General features: G+C 43.1%; 1 protein-coding gene across 5 annotated transcripts in view; it reads right to left on the bottom strand.

The window, feature by feature from the left end:
* The window catches only part of MRO (maestro), a 71,062-nt gene that overhangs the window by 19,656 nt on the left and 34,455 nt on the right, over nucleotides 1-16,951 (bottom strand). For 2 of the 5 annotated variants that reach the window (XM_087869803.1, XM_087869800.1), the window contains 2 exons: nucleotides 11,859-11,956; nucleotides 2,569-9,173 (listed from right to left, as the gene is read on the bottom strand). The gene's annotated coding sequence lies outside the window, so the exon portion shown is untranslated. The remainder of the gene's footprint in view (nucleotides 1-2,568; nucleotides 9,174-11,858; nucleotides 11,957-16,951) is intronic. The other 3 variants (XM_087869801.1, XM_087869798.1, XM_087869799.1) reach the window with 3 other exon arrangements.

Genomic DNA, 16,951 nt, shown 5'->3' with positions numbered 1-16,951 from the left:
ACAAGTTCTCCCTGTTTGGCTTAAAGCCGCAGAGAAGATCACGAGCAGAACCAAAACTGCCCAGGAAACTCCCTGATCCGACTCCAGCTCTATTACACACTTCCCACAAAGGGCACAGCACAGCTAATAGCCCCGTGAGTTCCAGACACAGCACAAACTTGGGAAGCATCCACATTAGGACTATGCCCAACAGAGCTAAGCTTCTCCTAATATGGCCTTAGGACACAGTACCTTTCTTCTGGGAATTAGAGGAAGTTTCTTTGATAATTTGATAGCAACATATTGATATACTGATGACACGATGTCCTTTCCATGCCATCGTTATTTAGTTTTATTGTTTAACAACTCCATTTGAATTCTCAATTAATATTTCCTTATCTGCAAAAGTACATTATGGGGCTGATGTAACTAAAATAAGAGGATAATTACTTGGTCTGCATTACTGATGAAAAGGGCAACAGGCAGAACCAAATCAATCAACACCAGTTCACTTTCCCTTTAGACTTGGGAAATGAGGAGAAATAGTCACCGATCCAATGGTTTTTCTCCGGTGTGAGCATTTTCAGAGCTCCCTTCTTCTGTGATGGTGCATTGTCTGGGTGCAAAGCTCCTCTAAAAGGGATAGTTTTCCATTTCCTCCCTCTCATCTTCTTTTAGGAACTCCTTCCAGCTCAGGCCAAACCCCCTCTTGATTTCCACTTCCAAAAAGAAATAAAATCAGCTGCTTGCTTAGTCGAATATTGAGAATACCCACTTCTCGTTCATTCGTTGTTCATTCTTCAAATGTTTATGGAGATCCTACTCTCAACAATGCACAGCGCTCTCCAGGTGGCCCAACACTCAGACTGTGCTCTCCAGGAGAACCAACGGAGAGGGGAGTTGAGACATGGTCTGGTGTGTCCGGAGGAATCTATTAGTGCCATAGACAGGAGCTGACAAGGAGCTTGGAGTCAAAGGCCAGTCCTTCAGGGTGTCTTTTGTAAAGGAAGGAGCACTGTACCAGGGCTTACCAGAAACAGAGTTTAGCAGAAGGAGACAGGGAAGAAAGGTATTGTAGGAGGCAGGTGTGGCATGGGTTTGGGAGCCCAGATGGATGACCTGGATGAGCCAGGGAACCTCACCCTTTCCAGATTCTTCCAGAAGCCACCTGCAGCAATGGCAGGGCCCAAAGCTGCCTGCTGCAAGCAGACATCCCTTGGAAGGCTCTTCTCAAACTTCAGCACTGTTTGCTTCCCACGCTACTATGTATCTGTTTTGTTTTCATATAAAAGCCATGGTCTTTTTGTCTCAAATCTTTGAATAAAGTAAATGCCATAGGGAAAAGCACCACATTTCTTTCTTGGCTTCGAACACCCTCTAGCACAGGGAAGCAGGAGCCTTCTGATACCCAGATGGGGAAGTGGAGTGAAGTCTCTTTAGTTTGACAGCCTCTAAGAACAGAAAGTTGCTGGCAGCCATTTGCTTGTCTAACCCACTGTCTGGCTGTCCTGCCTTCTGGTCTCCTGACTTTATTGCTTAGCAGGCATTATTAGTACTGGAATGCAAGAATAAGTCCACACTCATCCTTATGTAGCCTGAGATGATCTCTGAAAATGGTTCTCTACTCACTTGACCCAGAAAACCCTGACCAATCATGCACATCAAGACGTTCAAACCTCTGTGTTTACTTTACGAACATCCATGAAACAGCCCAGACGATCAAAGGTATGCATATCTGAAAAGCCACCAGGTCCCTGAAAGATGTCACATTACAGAAGCAATGCATGCCCACTGCATCATTACAATGGTGTAGGACTCAGGCCAAACAATGGGGCTGGACACAGGATCAGTGGCCCCAAAAGAATGCTGAGTTTTTGCTGCACATGCTTAGAAAAGCAGAGAATAATGCTGAATTTAAGAATTTAGATGTTGAGGGGCGCCTGGGTGGCTCAGTTGGGTAAGCGTCTGCCTTCAGTTCAGGTCATGATCTCTGGGTCCTGGGATCGAGCCCTGTGTTGGGCTCCCTGCTCAGCGGGGAGCTTGCTTATCCCTCTCCCTCTGCCCCTCCCCCCACTCATTCTCTCTCTCTCTCTCAAATAAATAAATAAAATCTTAAAAAAAAAAAAAAGGAAAAAAGAAGTTAGACATTGATTCATTGGTCATTGGGCTCATCTAGGTGAACAAGGCCCCAGAGATGCATCTCCGGATTTAAGAACTCGCAGTCAGATTAACCCCTGTATGATGTCCTCCCACCACACTGAGATGATACTGAAAAAGAGCAGATAGATTGTTGCACCGAAGAAAAAGATATCCCAGAAAAAACTGGAAAAACAAAAACTTTTGACCCAGGAGTAAATTCAGCATAAAATAAATGCCAATAAAGGTTTTTTAAAAAGTTCAATCTTAAATACCCTTCCTATCTGACTCATGAATTACACCTACAGCATCGCCAATGCCCCCGACTTCCAAAAAATAATCATAAATGTACATAAACATCTTTCGACCTAATTGGTTTCATCTATAGCAATCAAAGACCTATAGGGTTTCACCGAATGGGCTGAATCCAGAAAACATTTTGTGCAGTCTTACCCGAACTAGGCGGTGAGCAGCGCCGGGCGGCTGGCTTCTGCCTCAGCTCATCCCGACGAAAGGTGAATGTAACTAATCTCAGGAACATCGCTGTCCCTTAAACAAGCGTGGGGCGGGCCAAGCTGCATTTTGTCCTTGAATATGCAACATAGAATGAATTAGAGTTTTATCACAAGAGAGAAATACATCATAAGACCTTTTAAGGCTATCTACCCCCTGATAACTGCTAAAGATGCATTTCAGGCCATGCTGTTTGGCAAACTTTGAAGAGTCTTACGTTAGTTTCCCACTGTTCAAGGGCCCAGTGAGAAAGCTATGCGTACTTACTGGTGAACGGGATCGGAACAACAGACAGCACCAGGAGAGGCCAAATCCCTCCACCAGTAAGACTGGGCGTCACTTTGTCCCTGCTCTTTACAGCCCAAAGCATTCTATGCTATTTGTCCTGTTTCCTCCCAGTCCTGGGGGAAGGGGGGTCATTCTCATGCCTCCTTGACAAGTAGGGAAACCGAGAGGCAGGCAGAGTGAGTGGGGCTTGCCTGAAGTCTCAAAGGCAGTTGGTGGAACTGGAGACTCCACGTTTGGCTTTCTCTCGTGCTCTGATAAGCTCGCCGTTCCGTGGATTTGGCCATTCACCTCTACAAGCCACTCTTATTCTCTGTGGCCTTCCTTCTGGGAGGCCTTCCTTCCCTTCCTCCCATCCCTTTCTTCTCCACCTTCTTCCCCACCTTCCTTGTGTCCATTTTCTGTCCGTTGTGGATAATGCTTAGTATGTTCCTTCTTCTTAAACTAGACAGTCTCGGGATTGCATTTACCTTTCCAGTAGAATCCCACTGAGCGACAAATGTGTCGGCATTTTCTGACACAATTTCAGGCATGGTTTTACCAACAGAGCAGTACGCCTATGTCCCAAATGCTTGAAGATGCTTCTATCATTAGAAGTCATTAGAAAGTGCTTCTGTCATTAGAAAAGCAGTCTCTTTTGGGACAGTTGACTCTTCCTTGAGGGATTGGAGAAGGTTATCTTAATAGGGTGTGTTTTACATAAACCATGGAGAGATGAACTTCAATAATCCCATCTTTGATCCCACAATCCCAGCCTCTCATCCACAGCTAATTGTGCCTTTCCCAGTATTGCTCATTTAATTTCTCCAGAAAAGAACAAGAGAAGACAGTTTTATCTACACATGTATGTTCAGGAATCAACTCTGTGGGCCTTAGGTCTCAAGCAGCTTCCTCTCTCTTCCACCGGCCTCTGTTCCTTTAAGAGACTTTACATTAGATTGTCCCCGGAAAGAAAAAGAAAGTAGGTAATGAGCAAATCACCTAATCTTATCCACTGGGATTTTGGGGGGAGGTAGCTTTTTTTTTTTTAAGATTTTATTTATTTATTTGAGAGAGAAAGAGAGCCAGTGAGAGAGGGAACACAAGCAGGGGGAGTGGGAGAGGAAGAAGCGGGCCCTCAGCAGGGAGCCTGATGTGGGGCTCGATCCCAGGACCCTGGGATCACGCCCTGAGCCGAAGGCAGATGCTTAACAACTGAGCCACCCAGGCGCCCCTGGGGGGGGGTAGCTTTTTAAAAAAAGATTTTATTTATTTATTTGAGAGAGACAGATCCCGAGAAGGGGGAGGGGAAGAGGGAGAAGCAGACTCCCCACTGAGTAGGGAGTGCAATGCGGAACTCGATCCCAGGACCCTGGGATCATGACCCGAGCCGAAGGCAGATGCTTAACTGACTGAGCCACCCAGGTGCCCTTTTTTTTGGTAGCGTTTAAGTATTCCTGTTCTCATTCTTTCTTATAATTTCAGGTAAATGAACATTGACCATGGCTTTAAAAAACACAGCAAGTTTTTGATCTTAGACTCCATTGCTATCGCTGTGAAAACTGATGGCTATTAGTACAACCATTTTGGAGGGAAAGTTGACAATATCTGTCAAAAGTCCTTGTGCATATGCCCTTTGACATAGTAGTTCTGTTGATAGTCATTTAGCCCGGGGGGCTGCGGTGATTTTGTGCAAATTAGAAAAGGGAACCCCTTCCTTAAGACATTTTATGCAACCTGCCAAAAAATTATTATAATAAGTATTTAAAGTTATAAGGTCTAAAAGATACTGTTGCCCACATAGATGAAGTGCTTTGTGTGGTGTACAACCAAGGCAACTGTATAAAGTAGCGCCAGGTACCTTATGAATACATATGAAGGATGACATCAATATATATGTAAGAAGGTATTCATAGAAACATTATTTATAATAGCAAAAAATTATTGCAAATGTCCATCGGCAGGGGACAGGTTAAATAACTATATTAGGGTAACTTTATACAAGGGAATACTAGGAAGAGGTATAAAAAGAATAGAGTAGGTCTGTTAAAAGAGATGTTCAAGGTATATTGTTAAGTGAAAAAAGCAAGGCGCAGAGGAGAATATATTAATAATTCAATGTATGTGAATGTCTTTGAGAAAAAATTGGCTGTATCAGCAATTTTTTTTCCCAAAAGACATTTTTTTCTCAAAAGACATTCAAGAAATCATTAACAAGAGTCTTCTAGGAGGAGAGTAACTGGGCAAGAAAGAAAGCTTTTAGTTCAACTGTATACTTTTCTGCATTGTTTGAATTTTCTTACTAAAAGCATTTATTACTTTCAGTTTAAAAAATCAGCAGGGGTAATCAGAATAGAAAGTTACTAGTCTTTTTTTTTTTTTCTTGCATTTTTAAGCATGAAAAAAAAACTAAGAAATTTTTTTTACTTTTTTTTTTTAATTCAAGTAGTTACCATACAGTATACTATTGGTTTCAGGAGTAGAATTTAGTGATTCATCCCTTACATACAACACATGGTGCTCGTCCCAACAAGTGCCCTCCTTAACCCTCCAGCAACCTCAGTTTGTCTTCTATATTTAAGAGTCTCTTCTGGTTTGCCTCCCTGTATGTTTTTATCTTATTTTATTTTAAGAAATGTTTTTTACTTGCAGTGCACATCCCCCAACAGAATACATTAAAAAAATAAACTGCAGTTTCTTGGTTTTTGGTTGTTTGGGGTTTTTAGTTTTTTGTTGTTGGGGGTGGTGGGGTTTTTTGTGTATGGGGGGGTGGTTTGTGTGGGTTTGTTTTGTTTTGTTTTGTTTTGTTGGTTTTGAGTGTAAACTCAGTGCTTCCAGAGTTGCTCAGGGATCTGTTAGAAAGCTATTCATCATGTGCTTCCTTCATCTCATGGTACTAAGTGGGGGTAGAATAATGAGATTAGCTGTCTTTCTCTCTTTGGTTTTGATCCCTAGAGAAAAGAGAATTCTAGCCTTCTATTGTTCCTGAAATTTTAAACCTGTTAGAATAAAAATAAAGCTGAATTCATCGTCACAAATTTTATGTTAAGAATTTACTCCCCCAAATGAATATTGATTTAGGCTGCACATACGTTATTCTCCCCTCCCCCAAAAAAGAGGATGAAAAGAAAGATTTTGTCTTTGATGAGCAGAAATAACATTTAATATAATTAAGTAACATAGCAATCCCAAATCTAACAATACAGTGACTTTGATATCTTTAAAAAAAAAGAAAGAACCGTTTGTATTTCTTAAGAAAAAAATTCCTTTCAGGAACGGATGTAGGAGGAGAGCACTCTGAATGTTATAAATTTTACAGAATGTTTTTTGCTTTGGGCTTTTGTATTTTGAATCACGCATTTGTTCTAGTGTCAAGGGTACCACAGACCTTGATTCTGATTCTAAGTTATACATGTTTTGATGATAAGTTACACACGTTCTTGTTCTTCCACACGTTGGGAAATGGGTTTTAAATACTGAGCTGATTTCAGGGCAAGGTCTTCTCTTATTACTGATGTAATAAAAACACTTTTATATCTTGCTGAGTTTCTGCTTGGAGCCCCAGTATTTATTTGCTTACCACATTTGCCTTGGCTGCCCTGACTGTGTCACTAAACAAGTATTTACTCATTCAATAAACATTTATTGAGAGTCTCCTCAGTGTCAGGCTCTCAGCCCAACACTAACGTGTAAGGGAATATAAAGATAACTATGGAGATAAAAATATATGATCCCTGCCCTCAGAGAGGTCATAAGCTGGCAGGCCGTGGGCAATTATGTCCAATGTCCATTATGATGTTTGTTCAGTACAATCAGGGCCAGGGCTGAAGGAAGGGGAGAGAGACATGGGACAACATTTTAGGAGACTCTCCCTCTTAGGGGTAGGCAGATGCAGGTGGGCACCTGAGAGGGAGGGCCCCAGCAAATTTAGAGCTCTAGGGCTCCTGATTTCACTCTCGTCCTAGCCTGCCAGCCCCCGCGCCTGGCCACCTGGCCGCCTGACCTTCCCACATGGGCTCCTCTTCTCTTCCGCTGTCCTTCTCCCAGCTCACTGACATAGCTGCCCTCAACTCAGCTTCTTCCACTTTCCTGAAAATGTCTACCCTCAGTGTTTGTTCATGCCTAGAACTATGCTACCCTCCCTCTAAGCCATCCCGGTCTTGTTCAAACCCCACACCAAAAGTCAGCCCAGACCCAAGAGCCTGGTCCATTTCTTCCCCCGCACGTGCACTCCACGATGGCCTTTATCACTGGCCAAATTGTATTCAAATGATTACATAGGAACCTGCCTCTCCAACCCTGGGTTGTGAGTCTTTGTGGAATGTCACTCCAAACAGTGGCACCCAGCACAGTGTTTACACGCAGTGGGTGTCCTTGTCCCTGCAGGCGGCTAGAACAGATGACCACAGACGGCATACCTTTCTCGCGATTCCGATTCCGGAGGCTGGAGGTCCCAGATCAAGGCACTGGGGGGTGCAGTGTCTGGTGAGGGCCTGCTTCCTGGTTTGCAGACGGCTGTCTTCTTGCTGTGCGCTCTCGTGGCAGAGGTCAGGGAGGAAGCATGCTTTCGCTCGTCTCTTCTTGTAAAGGCACTAATCCTATTCCTCATCACCTCCCAAAGGCATCTGGGGATAGAGTTTCAACATAGGAATTCGGGGGGGGGGGACACACAAACACTTAGTCCATAGAGTGGGCTCTTAGCAAATGATTCCCCCATTTATCTGAATCTTTACAATTTTCAGCACATTTTTTAGTGTTTCTTTTACTTTAACAAAAGCCAACATTGGTTTGTGGCATTCATGATACTCAAGTTTAACTCTACAGAAGCAAAATAGGAATTACAATGAGTTATTTTGCTAAAAAAAAAATTAAAAAGGCATTTTTTGGGGGTATTTCCCAGCAGCTAATTAAACACAATCGTAGCTTAAGTAAATGGATGTTTCATTCAGTGCTAATTTCATTTGTGTGTAGGGAGGTGCCGGGGATAGTGGTTAAATTGTTATGACAATAGGCTTTCTCTTCACTGCATACAAGATAGTCACTGGGTAAAGATCTACACTGCCACTCCTCGGGCACCAGTGCTTCTGAATGGCTTCTGATAGTGGATTACACTGGGGACCCGGTTCCAGTTGGGCAACTCTTCTTCTTCTTTTTTTTTTAAATAAAGATTTTATTTATTTGACAGAGGGAGAGAGCACACGAGCACAAGGAGGGGGAGCGGCAGGTAGGGGAGAAGCAGGCACGGTAGAAGCAGGCTCCCCGCCAAGCAAGGAGCCCGATGTGGGGCTCAATCCCAGGACCCTGGGACCATGATCCGAGCCAAAGGCAGGTGCTCAACTGACTGAGCCACCCAGGTGTCCCCAAGTTGGGCAACTCTTAATGACAGCAAGATCTCTTTGCTGAGGGTGATAGTGTGGCAATACAACTGGACCTGGCCAATTTTATAAGCAGCATCCCCCATATATTACTAAGGCACACCTCTTCATCAGGGTAGGAAATTGCAACCCTCCTCTCTCTCTCTCTCTCTCTCTCTCTCTCACACACACACACACACACGTACACATACACAGCGGTCTTCTAAGTGTACAGTTATGGTGTCCTGGAGGAGTTAGTGGCCTGGGACCCTTGGCATAATTTTACTCATGGCATCTGCTTTCTACAAGGCCATGGAAGAGATTATCTATCAAAACTGTCCCAGTATCAACCCCACTCTGAGCATTTGTAAAATCCATCTTGGAATTGATTTAATGGCCAAAGCTTGAATTTGCCCAATCATTGGAACTAGGGAGTAGCCCTTCCCTCTTCTTGCTGTTTCCTTGAAAGGACCTGTTGTATGAGACGTTTGTCTTCATGGTGTGATTTAACAAAGCAGCTTAGAGTTATAGCAACTCTGGTAAAACATTTCAAGTAAACAAATTCAAAATACTGAATGGAAAACCCTTACCTTTCTTGGAAGATCTTGGCAAAGCCCTTTGTGATGTGTTTCTCCTACTTCCCCCCTGCACATGCAGGCAGCACCCCCCTCCACCTCTAATGTGTAAAACTCAGAATGAGCACCACATGCTAAATGTGGAATGCGACAGGATTTTCTGGTCCATCGTGACTTTACTGCTGCAATCCAAGTAGTCACTGTCAACCAGGAACGTTGCAAACTTGGAAGTTCCGGCATGCATTCAGGAGATGTGACTTGAAATGCAGCGGTGTTGTAGAGAGGGTAAATGAAGAGAAACTCACACTGCTCAGTGTCTGGGCTTCTGGACAGGTGTGTACACACTGAAATTCTGTCAAATCAATGAGATTTTAAAATTAGTTAATGGGAAGTTGGTTGTGTTAAAGGAAATCTAAATGAAGAATCATTGATTTTATCTGCTTCCAAGTTTTGACTTTAGGGCTTTCTAAAAGTATGGAGGTTCCTCAAAAAATCAAAAATAGAACAACTATACGATCCAACAATTTCACATCTGGGTATTTATCTGAAGGAAGAAGGAAACCTCACCATTTGCAACAACGTGGATGGACCTTAGGGCCATGATGCCAAGTAAAAGAAATCAGACAGAGAAAGACAAATACTGTGTCCTCTCAATTCTATGCAGAATCTGAAAAAAACAGACTCATAGAAATAGAGACAGAGTGGTGGTTGCCAGAGGTGGGGGCAGAGGGGAGTAGGGAAAATGGGTGAAGGTAGTGAAAAAAAGAGTATTTTGTGACTCATGAAAATGATAAGAAACTCAAATTTCAGTGTCCACAAATAATGCTGGATTGGAACACCAAATAATCAAGCCAGCCAGCCAGCCAGCCAGTCAGCTAGTTCTTTAAGCCTCAGATTCCCAAATACAGTTAGGATTATCATGAAATTACCAGATTGAGAGTGACTGCCGGGTACAGATAAATTGCCACCAAGTAACCCACCCAATTGTTGCTAATTTGTTCTTAGGGATCTCCTACAAAGAAGGTTTGCAAAAATTCCAGAGTCGCTTTGCTTCAATGTTGAGCATGTGTTTCTTTGTAATATTGTCACTTCATTGGTTTGGGTTGAATAAACAATTTTGAGGAATAGGTTTTGAATGTATATGTTGGACATAATGTGATTTATACGCATATGTATACCATAGAGATGAACGATGAAGCCTCTGCTTTTGAGAAGTTTATCAATTCAAGAATCAAAATGAATTTCTCTGACTTCATTCTATGTGCACTTCACATTATCCCACAATGGGACTCCAATTAATCCTCCAGAACCTTCCAGAACTTTTCAAGGTCAAGTTCAGGATCCTCAAAATTTCCCGGCTCTGCCCCATTTTCTCTCTCCAACCTCATCTTCATGGCCTGTTTTCTGCTCCCCCCAGACCCACTCCTACTCTGGGCAGCCCAGGGGTCTCCCCATCGCCCTAATAGTATTTGTTTGGTTTAGCCTCCCTGTTGTTGTTCATGAAAGATCACTGTCACAATGACACCAGTCAACCAGGCTTTAGGTAAGAGATGGTTCTAGAGAATGAAAGCCTATTTTAAAGATTTCCTGTGGTGTCCTGAGCTAATTAGCTTCCGTCTCTTCACTTCAGATACGCTCATTTTTACCCAGATAGTAAATTTCTGTATGTAGTAAAACTTAATTGATGCACATAATTTGGAACTTACGGAGACAAGGGTGAATCTGAAGTCTGACTTTTACTATTGACAAATGGCAGCAATTAATATACAAGCAAATTTTATTGGGGGGGAGGTTTAAATATCTTAAAAGCTCAAATACTTTTTGAGCACCTTCAAGTATGTCTGGTATACCCTTTACCAAAAATTAACTGGTGTACTATTAAGAAACAAATCTTATCTATTTATTAAAGCAAGATTCATAAGGTAATCTGTTAAGACTTTCATTACCTTCATTGAGGTAGACCATACATACTTCTAAGTAATCAAAATCCATTTCCTTTACATATTTTTTAATTGAACTTTCCCCTCTAATTCAGATCCCCTTCAATTTAGAGCAAAATGAATGAAATTTTACTCATTTGGAGATCATTAAAACTATTCTCTATGCCTAATTCCTGGCCCTAAGATTTTCTGTGTTACTTCGGGCCAGCTATTTTAACAGCTGTAAAGCTCAGGTCTATCGTCCACGAAATGGAAAAAAATAATACGTCTTGTGAGATTTGTGAGGATTACACGTGAAGACATGTGGTGCAGAGCCAGGCCAGTGGCCAACAAAGTAAACGTCAGCTCCTTTTTCCACGATTCTTTTTTTTTTTTTTTCAGTGTGCATTTCAGTGATTCTTGAAGGATGACCTGCGTATATTTTTTGATTGATCTGTGAGCACTATATTTTTATTTTGGGCATAAATAAATTACTTTTGTTAAACCCCAATTCCCTTATTAGCTGTTAAAATAAATAACAACTGTTTTCCATTTGTTCTAAGTGTTTTTTTTTATTTAAATTCAATTAGCCAACTTATAGTACATCATTAGTTTCAGATGTAGTGTTCAATAATTTATCTGTTGTGTATAACACCCAGTGCTCATCACCTCACGTGCCCTCCTTAATGCTCATCACCCAGCTACCCCATCCCCCTGTTCTAAGTGTTTTTGATAGGGCTAAGAAGGTCTGGTCATTGATGTATCCCATATCAATAGGTCACATAAATTAGGAATGCTTTTAGCTGTAACATAATATCCAACCCTCTGTTCCTGGAACAAACAAGAGTTATTTTTGTTTTGTTTTGTTTGTTTTGCATAACACAAACACTCAGATAGGGGTTATTAGCATTGGTTCAGCTGCTAAGGTGTGCCATCAAGGACCTCAGTCCGTTTTATCTTTGTACTTAGACTGCCATTGTCATTACACCAGTCCCTCATCTGCTTGTCTGGGACTGTGACCACATCTCCAGGTATCATTTCACATTCAAGGTTGGATGAACGGGAAAGAGGGGCACCAGCCATATCTTTCTCTTTTATCAGAGAAACAAAATCCTTACCAGAAGTGCCTCGGCACACTTCCTCTATCTGTTTTTGGCCAAAACTAGTCACAGGGACACTTCTTTCCAAGTGCAACAGAGGCAAGAAAGTCAAGTATCTGGCAAAGGAAAGATAGATTACATAATTTTCTTAGGCCAATAATGAATTGTCAACAGAACCAAGGCACGTCACCACCAGGAACAACATCAAGAATATTTTTAGCAAGAAAGGAGAGGGGTGGATATGACACTGGTAACAGGGTCTGACACATGGACCTTCTACTCGACAAAAGCCATGTGTAGGGCTGTGAAGTTCTGCTCTCTGCCCTTTGTCACCCACATCTTTCATCAGGTATAGAGCTCTCAGATACCTCAAAATCATTAAGATGAAACTTGTATAAATCTCAAACTTTTGCTACGTTCTTTTGTTTTTTTGAGAGAGAGAGTGAGAGCACAAGCAGGGGGAGCAGCAGGCAGAGGGAGAGGGAGAAGCAAGGCTCCCTATATGGAACTCGATCCCAGGACCCTGGGATCATGACCTGGGCCAAAGGCAGACGCTTGACAGACTGAGCCACCCAGGACGCCCTGTTTGCTTTATCTATTAAAAACAAAAACAAAACAAAACAAAAAAAACCAAAAAAACACGCACACACAATTCCTTAAAGGTAGAAGGTTGGATTAGATGATTTCTTGGGATTTCTCACTGATCTGAGACCTGTGATTCAAAATTCCGTATAAGGGGCGCCTGGGTGGCACAGCGGTTAAGCGCCTGCCTTCGGCTCAGGGCGTGATGCCGGCATTATGGGATCGAGCCCCACATCAGGCTCTTCAGCTATGAGCCTGCTTCTTCCTCTCCCGCTCCCCCTGCTTGTGTTCCCTCTCTCGCTGGCTGTCTCTATCTCTGTCAAATAAATAAATAAAATCTTTAAAAAAAAAAAATTCCGTATAAGAACTGTAAGTGTATTATGTATGTTTCTTATGTAAGAACACTTGGGGGGCACCTGGGTGGCACAGTTGGTTAAGTGTCCGACTCTTGATTTCAGCTCAGGTCATGATCTCAGGGTCGAGATAGAGCCCAGAGTCCGGCTATGCACTCAGCAGGGAGTCTGCCTGAGAATCTCCCTCTGCCCCTCCCTCTCACCTCTCATGCGCACACGTGCACCCTCTCTTTCTCAAATAAATAAATCTTAAAAAAAAAAAAAAGAGGGGCGCCTGGGTGGCACAGCAGTTAAGCGTCTGCCTTCGGCTCAGGGCGTGATCCCAGCATTATGGGATCGAGCCCCACATCAGGCTCGTCTGCTATGAGCCTGCTTCTTCCTCTCCCACTCCCCCTGCTTGTGTTCCCTCTCTCGCTGGCTGTCTCTATCTCTGTCAAATAAATAAATAAAATCTTAAAAAAAAAAAAAAAAGAATACTTGTACCATGCCCTCATCCTGACCTTATCCAAGTTATGATCAGTTAGAATTTCAAGTTCTTTTTCATAAAGTCCACTCTCTTTTGGCAGCTTATTTTTCTTCAATAAGTTGACTAATCTGCATTTCCCCCTATTAGTAGCTTTCCAACCAATTTGAACCAGCATCGTTCAATGATTCCACAAACATATACAAAGCACTTACTTTGTGCCCCACTCTGGGAATATAAAGATGGAGAAGCAACCATTGTTTGTCCACCAACAGTTTATAATCTGGGACAGAGACAGATTTGTAAGCCAACAATGTGGAAGGAAGAGGATTTCACAGGTGCTATGAGAGAAATAATAGATGCGAAGGGGAGAGAAAGACAGGAATGGTCAGCTCTTGGTGGGGCAGAGTCAAAATTCTGACTATGAGCCATTGACATCAGTCAGAGACCTTCTCCAGAACCAGCATTTTCTGGATTGATACTATTTTCAGGAGATTCGTTCTGATGTTAACAACTCCATAATTTAAAAGCTTTTTAATTAAAGATTTGTTAGTAGGGGACAGTCTTTCTGTTTTCAAGGATGACAAATTTGTTGTTTGTCATTCCTGTCATGATCTATTTTGTGGGAAGATAGACAAAGGAAAAATTTTTATTTCCCAGTTTCCTGGGCTATTTCCTGGGAAATCCCCCCACTTCCTTGCCTGTTGGACCCTCGGCTCCCCTGACACACACTTGCACAGGACACTAGGAAGTGAGGAGATGTCTCCTTGTGATCACCAGCTTCTGAACTCACCCTCTCAACTTTTAGCTCAATGAAGGTGAAATTAGAAATTCAGTAACTTCGTGTAGCAACCAGTGTTTTTCCAAACTGCAGATTGTGACTCATTAACAGGTCACAAAATCGATTCAGTGGGTCTTAATCACCTTTTTAAAAAAAGAAGTAGAATATATATAAAATAGAAAACATCAGAATGGATTTCACCTAGTAAGACAAGCTTTTATTGGCAGTAGTGGGTGGGGGCGTGTTGAGTCACAACATAAAATAGATTTCTTACTGTGTCCCAGTGTGAAAGTTAAAGACACTGAACTATATTCTAAGCCCCATGAAGGCACTTATTAGCCATCTAACAAATATTTGTTGCATTGAATTGTGATTTGTATGGATGTGGATTTAGGTTGAACTGATTTGTGAATTTACTCAACAAATACTAAGACTAAATGTGTATACTACATTCACCATTGCAAACCCTCATTTAACTTTTGTGAAAACACAGGACACCGGTAGGCTCTCAAAGGTTAATCAGATTCCGTAAATGCTCTTTTTTAGGGATAAATTAGTCCATTTACTGGGGGCACCTGGGTGGCTCAGTCAGTTAAGCATCAGATTCTTGATCTCAGCTCAGGTCTTGATCTCAGCTCAGGTCTTGAGTTCAAGCCCCGCATTGGGCTCCATGCTGGGCATGGAGCCTACTTAAAAAAAAATAAAAATTACTTCTTTTACTAGGACTGCCTCATAATCTTTAATCTGGATTAACCCCCACCTGCTATATAAAATAGGCCCTAAAGTCTCCAAATGATAGCTAAAAAAGATCTTATGAAAGCAGGAGGTGTAAGGGGCCTTAGCAAACAGAGCCTTCAGATCCTCATCAGTCCAAACCCTTCCATCAAGGCCAATCAGGGCCAGTCTGCACAGTGTCTTTGCCCCAGGCATAGATGATGTCACAGATTCCTGTCCCCAGTACTCCTTGTGCAGGCCTTGGGTGCTGAGTACTTACATTTTCTGGCTATAATGACTCCCCACCCCACCAGCACTGCAGGCAGAGGCTTTGCTCTTCCTCTGTGGGCAGAGCCCCCGCTGTCCAGAGCCATCACAGTTCTCAGTGCTCAACATGAGACCTAAAGGGTCCGTGCTGGGCATAAGAGACTACAGCTTGCCAGATCGGGGCCCCCACCATCTGCTCTGCCATCACCCTGCCTGCAGGTGGTAAGTCCTCCTACAGCTTCCCAAGTCCTCCGTCTGCCTTGGACAAGGAAGCCCGGTTGTGGCAGAGGCATCAAGGGTTAAGAATGCAGGGACAACTAAGACATAGCTTCTGACCTGACTGCCACCTGGCAGAGGGCATGGCATCGTGGTGATCCAAAGATATGAGAGCAACCAGGGGGTGAGGCAAGATTCTCAGAGCCCCCCCTCATCCTCCTCACTCCAAAAGAGGTACACACTTGTGCCCCACCAGAAGGGACCAGGGCTCTAAGGTTTCACAGCCTGTGTGAGTGCCTGCTGGAGCAGGGGCTTATCACATCCCCACTCTGCCTCTGAAGGGCTTATCACTGTGAGCCCTGAAGCTTGGGTCAGTTAAGGTTAGCCCTGGACTGCCGTATTCCTGAACTCTCTGGCCCCCTGGCACACAGGCAAGGGGTGAATGCTTTCACAGTAAACAATCAACACTCTCAAAGTCATCTTTTCATATGTCCTAAGCCAGATCCACCTTACACTGAAGGTTAGTGGATCTATATGGGTGTATCTCAGCTTCATTCCCAACCAAACCCATGGCTGTGGGCTGGTTCTCCTTCCTCTGCTCTGCCTCGACTTCCCCAGACCCCCGGTGTCCCAGGGACCTCTGTGCCTGCTTCTCATGTGAGCTTGCTCCCATCTTGAGTCAGGAAAAGAGCATCCCAGTGAACAGGGAGCCGTGGGAGAACTGTCCGAGGAAGCACAGCTTGCCCGTTCTTTCATCCCTTACAAAGCCCCTCCAGAGCCTCATCACTGCGGATGTTGCCTGGTTTGTTTTGTGAAGTCCAGGCCTTCAAGGGAGGAGAGCAGAAAGCAGGGGTAGGGGTGGCTTCCATGGAATGGAACGCTTGAGCCTGCTACCATGAAAGAATCTGCGGAAGGGTCTGTTTGGGTCCCCTTGGTCCCAAATCCAAACATCCCAGCAGTCCAGTAACTGTCTCTCAGAGCAGCCCAGAGTTCCAGAAATTCACTGTGGCCCACTCGTGGATGCAGCCACAAAAAAATATTCTGGATGAAATGGAATAATTGAAACTCCCTTAAGGAGTTCTTCTTCAGAAACTGAAGAAGATATTTTTGATCATTCCTGTGTGATCTGGAAGTTCAATGACATTGCAGAATTTTCTTCTAATTAAAAAATTCAGCAACTGTCTTTAAGCTGTCAGTTGTCTGGTTTTGGGCACTGCAGCAAAATGGTTAAAAACTTGTCCTTGGAATCTGATCTGGGGTCAAATCCCAGCTTTGCCACTTAACACCACATAACTCATGGAGCCTCAGTTTCCCTGTCTATAAAATAGGAACAATGCCACAGCTTGCCTCGTTGGGCTGTAATGAGGACTGATTGAGAGGACCTATGCTAAGCACTGACTGTAGCAGCTGGCACCAGGAAACAATACATGTTAACTGTTGTTGTTACTATTAGTAGCACTTAGGAGAATTGATGGAAGAATTGGACAAGGTAATTAAGACTGAGACAAATGATAGAGTATATAGAGCTGGGTTCTTACTTCAGATATTTCCATGTATTCTACTTGTTTCCTTGTCCACATGACAATGCATGAGAGACACGCAACACTGCACAGTGGAAAGAAGATGCAATTCACATCCCTTTCTTATTCCTGAGAGATTTGGGCCAATTACTTAACCTCGTTGAGCCTCCATTCACTCAACTATAAAATGGAGTAACACTAGTTCACTTTAAAAG

The sequence above is a fragment of the Ursus americanus genome, chromosome 19 (genome assembly GCF_024610735.1).
Source record: "Ursus americanus isolate L20-20 chromosome 19, mUrsAme1.1.p, whole genome shotgun sequence".
NCBI lineage: Eukaryota > Metazoa > Chordata > Mammalia > Carnivora > Ursidae > Ursus > Ursus americanus.
The sequence above is the reverse complement of the archived record's forward strand: the minus strand, read 5'-3'. Positions and strand labels throughout refer to the sequence as shown.